The 11,465-nt window shown below is 43.5% G+C and overlaps 1 long non-coding RNA gene across 1 annotated transcript; it reads right to left on the reverse strand.

Annotated features, from left to right (window-relative positions):
* Nucleotides 1-5,801: 5,801 nt before the first annotated feature.
* Nucleotides 5,802-10,286, reverse strand: LOC141060229 (uncharacterized). Its single transcript, XR_012222689.1, has 2 exons — nucleotides 9,570-10,286; nucleotides 5,802-6,614 (listed from the first exon to the last, which is right to left on the reverse strand). It is a non-coding gene; the product is annotated as an uncharacterized lncRNA (long non-coding RNA).
* Between the last annotated feature and the right edge of the window lie 1,179 nt (nucleotides 10,287-11,465).

The following is an 11,465-nucleotide window of genomic DNA, read 5'->3' on the forward strand; positions in this document are numbered from 1 at the left end:
ATCCTAGAATTGCATTTGCCTTTTTTGCTGCTGCATCACACTGTTGACTCATATTCAGTCTGTGATCTATTAGTATACCCAAGTCTTTTTCACATGTGCTGTCACTTAGCGCTATTCCTCCCATTCTGTATATGCTTTTTTCATTTTTATTGCCCAGATGTAGTACTTTGCATTTCTCCCTGTTAAAAACCATTCTGTTAGTTGCTGCCCACTTCTCCAGTTTATTTATATCTTTTTGAATCCTCTCTCTTCTCTAGTGTTAGCTATCCCTCCTAACTTTGTGTCATCAGCAAATTTAATCAGTTTACCCTCAATTCCTTCATCTAAATGGTTGATAAAGATGTTGAACAATACAGGGCCCAGGACAGAGCCCTGTGGTACCCCACTTGAGACATTCTTCCAACTGGATGTGCAGCCATTTACGACCACTCTTTGGGTCCGATCACTAAGCCAGTTATGAATCCACCTAACAGTTGCCTTGTCCATTCCATACTTAGTCATTTTTTCAATAAGGATTGTATGAGAGACTTTGTCAAATGCTTTGCTGAAGTCAAGATATACTATATCTACAGCATTTCCTTGATCCACCCAATCAGTGATTCCGTCATAGAAGGAAATTAAGTTAGTCTGACATGACTTATTAGTTACAAACCCATGCTGACTCTGTTTAATCACCACATTCTTATCCAGGTACTGACATACATGTTTAATAATTTGTTCAAAGATCTTTCCTGGTATAGAAGTCAGACTCACCGGCCTATAGTTGCCTGGGTCCACCTTCTTCCCCTTTTTGAAGATAGGAGCAACATTTGCTCTTCTCCAGTCTTCTGGCACTTCTCCTGTTCTCCAAGAATTTTCAAAGATTATGGAGAGGGGTTCAAAAATTTCTTCTGCTATCCCCTTCAGTACTCTGGGGTGTAATTCATCTGGACCTGGAGACTTGAATTCATTTAGGTTAGCTAAGTGTTTCCTCACTATCTTTCTGCTTATAGATATCCTGGATTCTTCTGGATTCCTGTGTCTCAATGTCACATTCTGCCTCATGCCTCACATTCTGCCCCCTCCTGTGTCTCACTGTCACATTCTGCCCCCTTGTCCATTCTGCCCCCTCCTGTGTCTCACTGTCACATTCTACCCCCTCCTGTGTCTTACTGTCACATTCTGCCCCTGTGCCTCATATTCTGCCCCCTCCTGTGTCTCACTGTCACATTCTGCCCCATGTCCATTCTGCCCCCTCCTGTGTCTCAGTCACATTCTGCCCCCTCCTGTGTCTTACTGTCACATTCTGCCCCTGTGCCTCACATTCTGCCCCCTACTTTGTCTCACTGTCACATTCTGCCCCGTATCCATTCTGCCCCATCCTGTGTCTCACAGTCACATTCTTCCCCCGCGTCCATTCTGCCTCCTCCTTTGTCTCACTGTCACATTCTGCCCCCTCCTGTGTCTCACTGTCACATTCTGCCCCCATGTCTCACATTCTGCCCCCATGTCTCACATTCTGCCCCCTCCTGTGTCTCACTGTCACATTCTTCCCCATGTCCATTCTGCCCCTCCTTTGTCTCAATGTCACATTCTGCCCCGTATCCATTCTGCCCCCCTCCTGTGTCTCACTGTCATAATCTGCCCCCATGTCTCACATTCTGCCCCGTGTCCATTCTGCCCCGTGTCCATTCTGCCCCCATGTCTTGCATTCTGCCCCCACGTCTCACATACTGCCCTCTTGTCTCGAATTCTGTCCCGCGTCTCACATTCTGCCCCATGTCCATTCTGCCCCTGTATCTCGCATTCTGCCCCATGTCTCACACTCTGCCCCATGTCTTGCATTCTGCCCCCATGTCTCACATTCTGCCCCATGTCTTGCATTCTGCCCCCATGTCTCACATTCTGCCCCATGTCCATTCTGCTTCCATGTCTTGCATTCTGCCCCCATGTCTTGCATTCTGCCCCCGTGTCTCACATTCTGCCCCCATGTCTTGCATTCTGCCCCCATGTCTCACATTCTGCCCCCGTGTCTCACAGTCTGCCCTGGGCCCCCCCAGATTGCCGCTTTCAATTAAAAAATAAAAAGTCCTTCTTACCTGCCCGCACTCCTGCGGCAAAGCCCCCTCCACGCAGCTGAAGCAGGCACTCACCATGCGCGCTGCGGCTGACGTCAGCTGCCAGACTCCAATTGGCTGGCGACTGTGAACTATTGACGTGCGGGCCTGGTTTAGCCTGCCGGTAAGGCCCGGTGAACAGATGAGACGGGGCCCGATGTGGGCACCCTCTGCCCACCGGGCCCCATACGCCAGTCAGGGCAGTAATGCCCTGATGGCAGCCCTGATGACAGCTAGAAGAAATAAAACCCTGAAAGATTTTCTAGTTAATATCCATTGTGTGCCGAAATCCCATGAACTTTTTAAGGCGGGGAGAAAAAAATGTGGAGGTAACCCTTGCTGTGACTGCGACGCCTGTAAGAACGTACTGCGCGCCTCATCCTTTACACCATCAGATGGCCTTAGAGAGTACAAAATATTAATATTATTATTATTTATATAGCACCATTGATTCCACAGTGCTGTACATGAGAAGGGGTTACAGATAAAAGATTATATCACATGTCACACAACGCACGTAGTATATCATGTAAGATGGTCTATATTGGATTCACATCTCACGAACTGCGTGTCAGGACTCGAGAACATGTGAGGGACATCATGTCCACGCAAAATGCCGAGGATACAGGTACTCTAAACAATCCTCATGCACTTCAAATTGTACCATAAATGTACAATGAAGGTCAAGGGTATTGACAGAGTTTATACCAGAATAAGGGGTAGAGATATCAGTCACCAGTTGGCGCAAAGGGAATGTAGGTGGATTACAGTCCTTCAAAGGAAATGTAGGGGGATTACAGACCTTCAAAGGGAATGTAGGGGGATTACAGTCCTTCAAAGGGAATGTAGGTGGCTTACAGTCCTTCAAAGGGAACGTAGGTGGATTACAGTCTTTCATAGAATCGTAGAGTTGGAAGGGATTTCCTGAGCCATCTGGTCCAACCCCCTGCTCAAAGCAGGATTCGCTAAATCATCCCAGACAGATGTCTGTCCAGCCTCTGTTTGAAGACTTCTATTGAAGGAGAACTCACCACCTCTCGTGGCAGTCTGTTCCACTCATTGATCACTCTAACTGTCAAAAAGTTTTTTATATCTAATCTGTGTCTCCTCCCATTCAGTTTCATCCCATTGCTTCAAAGGGAATGTAGGTGGATTACAGTCCTTTAAAGGGAATGTAGGTGGATTACAGTCTTACAAAGGGAATGTAGGTGGATTACAGTCCTTCAAAGGGAATGTAGGTGGATTACAGTCCTTCAAAAGGATTGTGGATGGATTACAGTCCTTCAAAGTCCTTCATAGGGAATGTAGGTGTATTTCAGTCCTTCAAAGGGAATATAGGTGGATTTCAGTCCTTCAAAGGGAATGTAGGTGGATTACAGTCCTTCATAGGGAATGTAGGTGGATTTCAGTCCTTCAAAGGGAATATAGGTGGATTACAGTCCTTCAGAGGGAATATAGGTGGATTACAGTCCATCATAGGGAATGTAGGTGGATTACAGGCTATCAAAGAATCATAGAATCGTAGAGTTGGAAGGGATCTCCTGGGCCATCTGGTCCAACCCCCTGCTCAAAGCAGGATTCGCTAAATCATCCCAGACAGATGTCTGTCCAGCCGCGGTTTGAAGACTTTTATTGAAAGAGAACTCACCACCTCTCGTGGCAGTCTGTTCCACTTGATGAGTTTGTGACTTGATCTTTATCTCTCAACGGGAGATCGATATGCTGGAAGGTTGCCAGATTATGGTCTGAGGCCTACTCGAGTAGCGGAGAACAAACACACACAGAGACAGGGTATGTATCTGCAGGATGTTCCCCCTTTTCTGATTTAATTAGGTAGCTTATATGCTCATTTGAGTAGGCGGTAACATTACATCATCACATTTCATTGGACAATTGATCATTCAACAGTAAGCATAAATGGTTCCAACCAATCATATTCATATTCGTTAACCAATCAGATTGTACTCGGCTGTTAATTATTAGTATTTGTGTAGACGTGCTGAAAGCTTTAATAGGTCTTGGGTAAATTACACAAGATCCCAATATCATTCTCATTTATCTATCCTCATGACTGTTTATAGCTCAATTAGCCTCATTAACCTGTCTTAGTAAGCATTTATGGCCCCAGTATCTACCTAATATGTGGACGTGTAGTTTCAATGTCCAACTGGGTGCAGTAAACAGTTTATCCATCACGTACAAGTTCTTATGAAGAATAAGGTTATAGGTAATCATTATCATGAGACAGCATTTTCATATACAGAGTATGCATGTAAGACCCCAGAAATACATTGATATTAAAAGGACATACAGAATTCCCTGTCAGTCCCCCCTTTTGAGAACAGATATGACTCTACCATTCACATATAGGTACATTCAAAGGCCTAATGCCAGTGTCGGACTTCCTAACCCTTCTTCTGCCGAATTCCCCATAGGGAAAGGGAGATCATATCTAATTCTCAACCTCAAACCATTTGCTCATAATCATCATTATAAGGTTTCAATGTAATGTACATAGTTTTAGTAATAGACGCATCAATCAATCTTTGAAGTAGTCCTCTGATACATGGTATGCAGCAGCATCCACAGGTCACAAGTACTGCTGCTACTACTGCCAGAGAGATGAGGAGGCTGGACACAAGATGACTCCATCTACCGAACCAGGATTCCAACCAGTCCATGAAGGGATTGTTGATACCCGAATTTTCTGCCAATTCTTCGGACAGGGATGTAAGACCCTCCAACGCCTTGGTGATACTCCCATCTGGACTTGTATTATTGGGAATGAAGGTACAGCAAAACGTTCCAAACATCTTGCACACGCCCCCTTTTTCCGCTAGCAACATATCCAAAGCCATCCTATTCTGATGTGTCATTAAAGAAGTTGGGCCTAATTGTTCAGCTATCCCTTTTACTGCATCCCTTGTGTAATTTATAAACCTTTGCTGATTATAATAAATATAATTTATCCAATCCACATTTTTATTAATTGTCACCCACCAAAAGAAAATTGATTCAAAACCTGCTGCTATCTGGTTCCTGGCCTTGTACTCATCCGGTACCCCTCTGGGTACCCCTATATTGTCTATATAAACTCTAGGATCAAAGGACCCAGCAGGTACTGACCTTCTATTTCTGTGTAGGGTTTCAACATTCATTCCACCTCCTTTAATCTCTTCTGATGAAATTATTTTAAATGGCATGAGCACTTGAACTAGAGCACAGCTGCCAACCCAACTTGGTGGCAACCTAGGCCTCAATTTCATATCTCCACATAACCACCATATGTCACTCCTTGCTATAGTTTGGTTTTGAAACCAACTGGCTTTAAACCCTCCTGTATCTGTATTTATTGGGATGGTGTTGTGACAAAACTCTGAAGTTAGATTTCCTACCCATCTTCCTGGTCCTGTTCTCAGGAAGCAAGTGTAGTCACCTGGATATGCATAAACTCTAGGTGGCACCTGATCAATTTTTGCTATTGGATACCGGACTGATAGAGATTGACACAGAACATTATCACTAGGGTCATATGTGGCATTATACAAAGCTAGAATACACTGTAAGTCTACTTGATCCTGTTCTGAATATCTGAGGGGAATAGTCCCTAAATGGGGCCTAGCGGTTGCACATGCAATACAATCAGTTTTGTTATTTTGCTCTGTAGTATACTTCATCCATAGCAACCATTCATTCCTCTCTGTGTAGCCTGTTTCTACGGCTAACTTCTCCTCATAGCCTAATTCTCCAATTCCATCAACATCCAACATTTCTCCTGACCTTTGGGGTTTGTCCTTCTCTTGTTCCTTGTCCTGTGCAGGAACAGCTTTTAACCAAAATGTTCCCTGCTGAACCTGTCTACCTGGGGTATACAGTCCCAATACATAGAGACCTTCATCTCCAAGAGAGGGTTCATCCAGTGTTATGAGGAGAGGATTGCAAGAGAATCTCCAGTCCAAAACCTCTGGATCACAACCCCATTTTGGAATGGGTACAGCAATATTCATCCTCTTGAGGAGAGGCTTTCCTGATGAACTAACACGAGTCATGGCTTCCTCTGGCTTATACCCCCATGACGTTCCCGTGTTCCAAGCTGCATCTGACCAAGAATTACAGTTCTCATTTCCAGGTCTAGTTACACAGATATATACCACCGCCCCTTCAACTCCTGTTAGATATTTATAATTGGGGTTGCTACTCTTCTTCCCAAATTTAAGATTCCATTGACACTTCACTATCTGACACAAGTCCATCCTAAATGTAGCTGTTGCTGCCTTGGTGTCAAACCACAAGGTTACTGATGTGCTGTTCTGAAGTGTCTCGTCCATTTGTCCTTCTTGCAGTAGAGCTGCCAACATCATCAGGGACAGGACCCATATTCTTCCACTCCAGGACCTCATAGTAGCTTGTGTAGACCGGTCTTCCGTTTAACTCTACGGATGTGGCTTAGCGGGGACCATCAACCAGTGGCTCCAGTGGTCTTCGTGTCTTTTGGTCAGCAACCAATGTCTGGATTAACTAAAATAGAATCAAAAAACTTATTTATACACAAATGGGAGTCCCTTTTGGACTCCGGACCTGCTGCAGGGGTTGTCAAATAGTCACAACATCTATGTGGACAAAAGAGTACCTCAGTTGTGGTAGCTTCTGACATCAGGAAGGCCTCCAGTCCCCTGAAAAGAGATCAACACACACGAGCACATACTTCATACATCTTACCTTGGGCAGCCTGTATGAAGTCAATCTGCAGTCATTGAAACGGATAGGAGGGCCCAGGCGCACGTGTATGTCTATGGCATCTTTCTAGTCTATCTGTGTTGTGCGCATCTAATCTATGTTAATGTAAAGCTAAACAGGTGGACCCAGCATCTTTCTTCAGAGCACATAGTTTTTTGTCTTCACTCACGTGCGTTGAGTCATGAGCCATCACATGGTGCAAGGATTTTGGCAAACATACCCACTGTCCCACCATCCACGGTTCTGAGCTCCAGCTTCCGACCAGACTTCAGTCTCTTCCCCGGTTGGTGACCGAGTCAGAGCCTGTAAGATACTTAAGTCTAACTGGTTATCTTTAATGCTCACCATGACCAGTGGAGGCGCCTCAGGGGTCTCCCAGTACCTTGGTCTTCTGGCTGATTCCCAGCCACTTTGTTTGCTTCGTGCTCCACGGGTTCCTTCTCATATGTACCCTCACTTTCACTATGGCAACCTCTTCCAGGGCCTGTTGATGTAAGAAAAGACCTTTCCTCCCCATATGGGGCTGCAGTTGTGGGTTCACCTGAAAACAATGACTTGTATATGTGGTGTCTTGCTTACCTTAAAGCCCCCTAAACGCCTCAATGAGTGCCGTCAACTCCACCTCCCCTGTAGAGTTATGAGGGAGGAGTGGTTCTACTTTCTACTATCTCATGCTGTGTGATCGCCATACAACCAGGTTCTTGGACCTTCCGAAAGAAAAAACTCAAAATCCAGATTAATGAGAGATACCTTTATGGATTAAAAATATTTAAAAATAGCTGACTCTCCTCTCTTCTCCCCCCCTTTGGAAATCACCATATTAATACCGAATAGGTGGCAGAGTGGTGGATTTCCATTACACATATAACGGGATTTCCTCTTTTTTTTTTTTTTCCTTTCTATCACATACTAAAAGCATTCCTTATCTTTACTACCTGACAATTGCCTTCCATGAATATCTAACACTGCTTCAAGTCAAAGGCAACGTTGTACCTTGAACATCTGCCTCTCCTTTTTTTCTTATCAACATGCATTCTAAAAAAACTTGACATTATGAAAAACTAGCTGTACACCTTCTACAAATACGTATTATGCTATAATGTGAATCCAGTGAGCAGAGCAGCAAGCTGCGCTTCAACCAGGTACATCTCTGGTTGACCATTATTTAATGGACATCTGACAAGATTGTAATTTTCTATGTCACTTAATGAAATTCCGTCGACCCAGGGAATTGCAGGAATACCATGCACATTGAGCCTAAACACTTTATACTCTGGAAATCTGTCTGACAGAAATCCAAAACCAGTGAGCTGTTGGATATACCCTCCTGGTATAATTTTGACAATTCTCCAACCGTCAGGAGATATAAGCAACATTAATCCAAATGTGCAATTAGGGCACGACATTTTCTCATGGAATATCTGGCACACACACACACACGCGGCAAGCAATACAACAGAATTTCACACAAGAGATCATGCACTTCCACTTATCAGCAGAGAGTCTCAAAGGTCATTCACATTCCTTCACACAGATTCAGTAAACTGTTAACTGCTTAAGCTTATCACCTCCTGGTGCTCCTGCTAAAAATCCTATCTATGTTTTCTGGTTGATACTTGACTGTATTGGGGCGAAAAATTCTCCTGGCTTGTCCTAAAGTGTAAAATGCCTATGGCTTGCGGACCCGTACTGACTGCACTTCGCTAACTCAATGTACAGGCCGCACCTAGACCGTATCTCTCTATCTGCCTCTTTCTCTGGTTGCTATTCACTTATTCTCTTAATATACGCTATTCCTGTGTGCCCACATCTCAACAAGTGTACTTCTTCTTTATCACTGTGCTTAGCAAATATCTATGCCAACATAGACTGCATACCGTTGTTATATGAGGTTCCCGCTCAATGTTTGAACTTGCGTGTCCTAAACTGAAACTGGTCAGTTGATAGGTATCAAACCCATGGGAACCTTGATAAGAAGGTTAACTATTTAGTGGTCTGGCCATGACCCTCCTGGTCATCTAACACTAAATCTCTACGTACTCAGTATGAGATGGCACTTCTCTACAATTAGTCCTAACGTATTCAGCAATTCTATCTATCAACCAGAGAGCAAATCCAATTAACTATAGGCAGACTAATGTGCCCCAAATTTTCTTATTAGCCCAGTAAAAATCTTTTCCCTCAACTAAACCTGCTGAGCCTTGTATACTCAGAGATCTTATTTATCAACCAGAAGACTAAAGCTATCATTAGTATGCAGGCTAATGTAATCCCTACTACCTCAAAGTTCTTTAGCACCATTAGAGGGCAGTTTGTGCGTATCAGACAGAATAGAAGGTGGATAGACCTATCCTGTCTGTAACGGCGTTTTAACACCGTAATAGTACCTCTAGCACTCTCCAAGAGGACGTACGCAGCCTTCTTTATGCGTATGCCGCCAGAGACGTGTCCTCACATGAATCCTGGCAAGCCAGTTACCATGGAGAGACGCTCCCAAGGGGCAAAAACACAGTAAAGAATTCCTAGTACCCTCAAGGTTGGTTCAATCATTCATGCGCAATCATACGTAGCAGCTTTTAGGTTTCTCCCTCCAGCATACGTATTATGTATCACAAGGATATTCTACGGTTCTTAGCGCTGGTATGTAAGAAGACAGACTATACTGTACCCCAAAAGCCGGTTCAGAGCATTTAGCAGAGGGGAGACACAGAATTTGTAAGAATCAATGGCTCTTACCTTCACCGGTGATTTTGATCTGTGTGTCCTCTAGGCCGTCAGTCTGCGGGTGCCGGATTTCAGGATACTGGGGTCTTCTGTTGTAACCAGCCCACCCAGGGACGCCAACTGATGAGTTTGTGATTTGATCTTTATCTCTCAACGGGAGATCGATATGCTGGAAGGTTGCCAGATTATGGTCTGAGGCCTACTCGAGTAGCGGAGAACAAACACACACAGAGACAGGGTATGTATCTGCAGGATGTTCCCCCTTTCCTGATTTAATTAGGTAGCTTATATGCTCATTTGAGTAGGCGGTAACATTACATCATCACATTTCATTGGACAATTGATCATTCAACAGTAAGCATAAATGGTTCCAACCAATCATATTCATATTCGTTAACCAATCAGATTGTACTCGGCTGTTAATTATTAGTATTTGTGTAGACGTGCTGAAAGCTTTAATAGGTCTTGGGTAAATTACACAAGATCCCAATATCATTCTCATTTATCTATCCTCATGACTGTTTATAGCTCAATTAGCCTCATTAACCTGTCTTAGTAAGCATTTATGGCCCCAGTATCTACCTAATATGTGGACGTGTAGTTTCAATGTCCAACTGGGTGCAGTAAACAGTTTATCCATCACGTACAAGTTCTTATGAAGAATAAGGTTATAGGTAATCATTATCATGAGACAGCATTTTCATATACAGAGTATGCATGTAAGACCCCAGAAATACATTGATATTAAAATTGACATTGATCACTCTAACTGTCAAAAAGTTTTTTCTAATATCTAATCTGTGTCTCCTCCCATTCAATTTCATCCCATTGCTTCAAAGGGAATGCAGGGGGATTATAGTCCTTCAAAAAGAACGTAGGTGGATTACAGTCCTTTAAAGGGAATGTAGGTGGATTACAGTCATACAAAGGGAATGTAGGTGGATTACAGTCCTTCAAAGTCCTTCATAGGGAATGTAGGTGGATTACAGTCCTTCATAGGGAACGTAGGTGGATTACAGTCCTTCATAGGGAATGTAGGTGGATTTCAGTCCTTCAAAGGGAATGTAGGTGGATTACTGTCCTTCAAAGGGAATATAGGTGGATTACTGTCCTTCAAAGGGAATATAGGTGGATTACAGTCCTTCAAAGGGAACGTAGGTGGATTACAGTCCTTCATAGGGAATGTAGATGGATTTCAGTCCTTCAATGGGAATGTAGGTGGATTACTGTCCTTCAAAGGGAATGTAGGTGGATTACAGTCCTTCAAAGGGAATATAGGTGGTTTACAGTCCTTCAAAGGGAATATAGGTGGATTACAGTCCTTCAAAGGGAATGTAGGTGGATTACAGTCCTTCAAAGGGAATATAGGTGGTTTACAGTCCTTCATAGGGAATGTAGGTGGATTTCAGTCCTTCAAAGGGAATGTAGGTGGATTGCAGTCCTTCAAAGGGAATATAGGTGCATTACAGTCCTTCAAAGGGAATGTAGGTGGATTACAGTCCTTCAAAGGGAATGTAGGTGGATTACAGACCTTCAAAGGGAATATAGGTGGTTTACAGTCCATCAAAGGGAATGTAGGTGGATTACAGTCCTTCAAAGGGAATATAGGTGGTTTACATTCCTTCAAAGGGAATATAGGTGGATTACAGTCCTTCAAAGGGAATGTAGGTGGATTACGTTTCTTCAAAAGGATTGTGGATGGATTACAGTCCTTCAAAGTCCTTCATAGGGAATGTAGGTGGATTTCAGTCCTTCAAATAGAATGTAGGTGGATTGCAGTCCTTCAAAGGGAATGTAGATGGATTACAGTCCTTCAAAGGGAATGTAGATGGATTACAGTCCTTCAAAGGAAATGTACTGTAGGTAGATTACAGTCCTTCCAAGGTAATGTACATGGATTACAGTCCT

The sequence above is a fragment of the Dendrobates tinctorius genome, unplaced genomic scaffold (assembly GCF_039654945.1).
Source record: "Dendrobates tinctorius isolate UK_male_01 unplaced genomic scaffold, ASM3965494v1 ptg000233l, whole genome shotgun sequence".
Taxonomy (NCBI): Eukaryota; Metazoa; Chordata; class Amphibia; order Anura; family Dendrobatidae; genus Dendrobates; species Dendrobates tinctorius.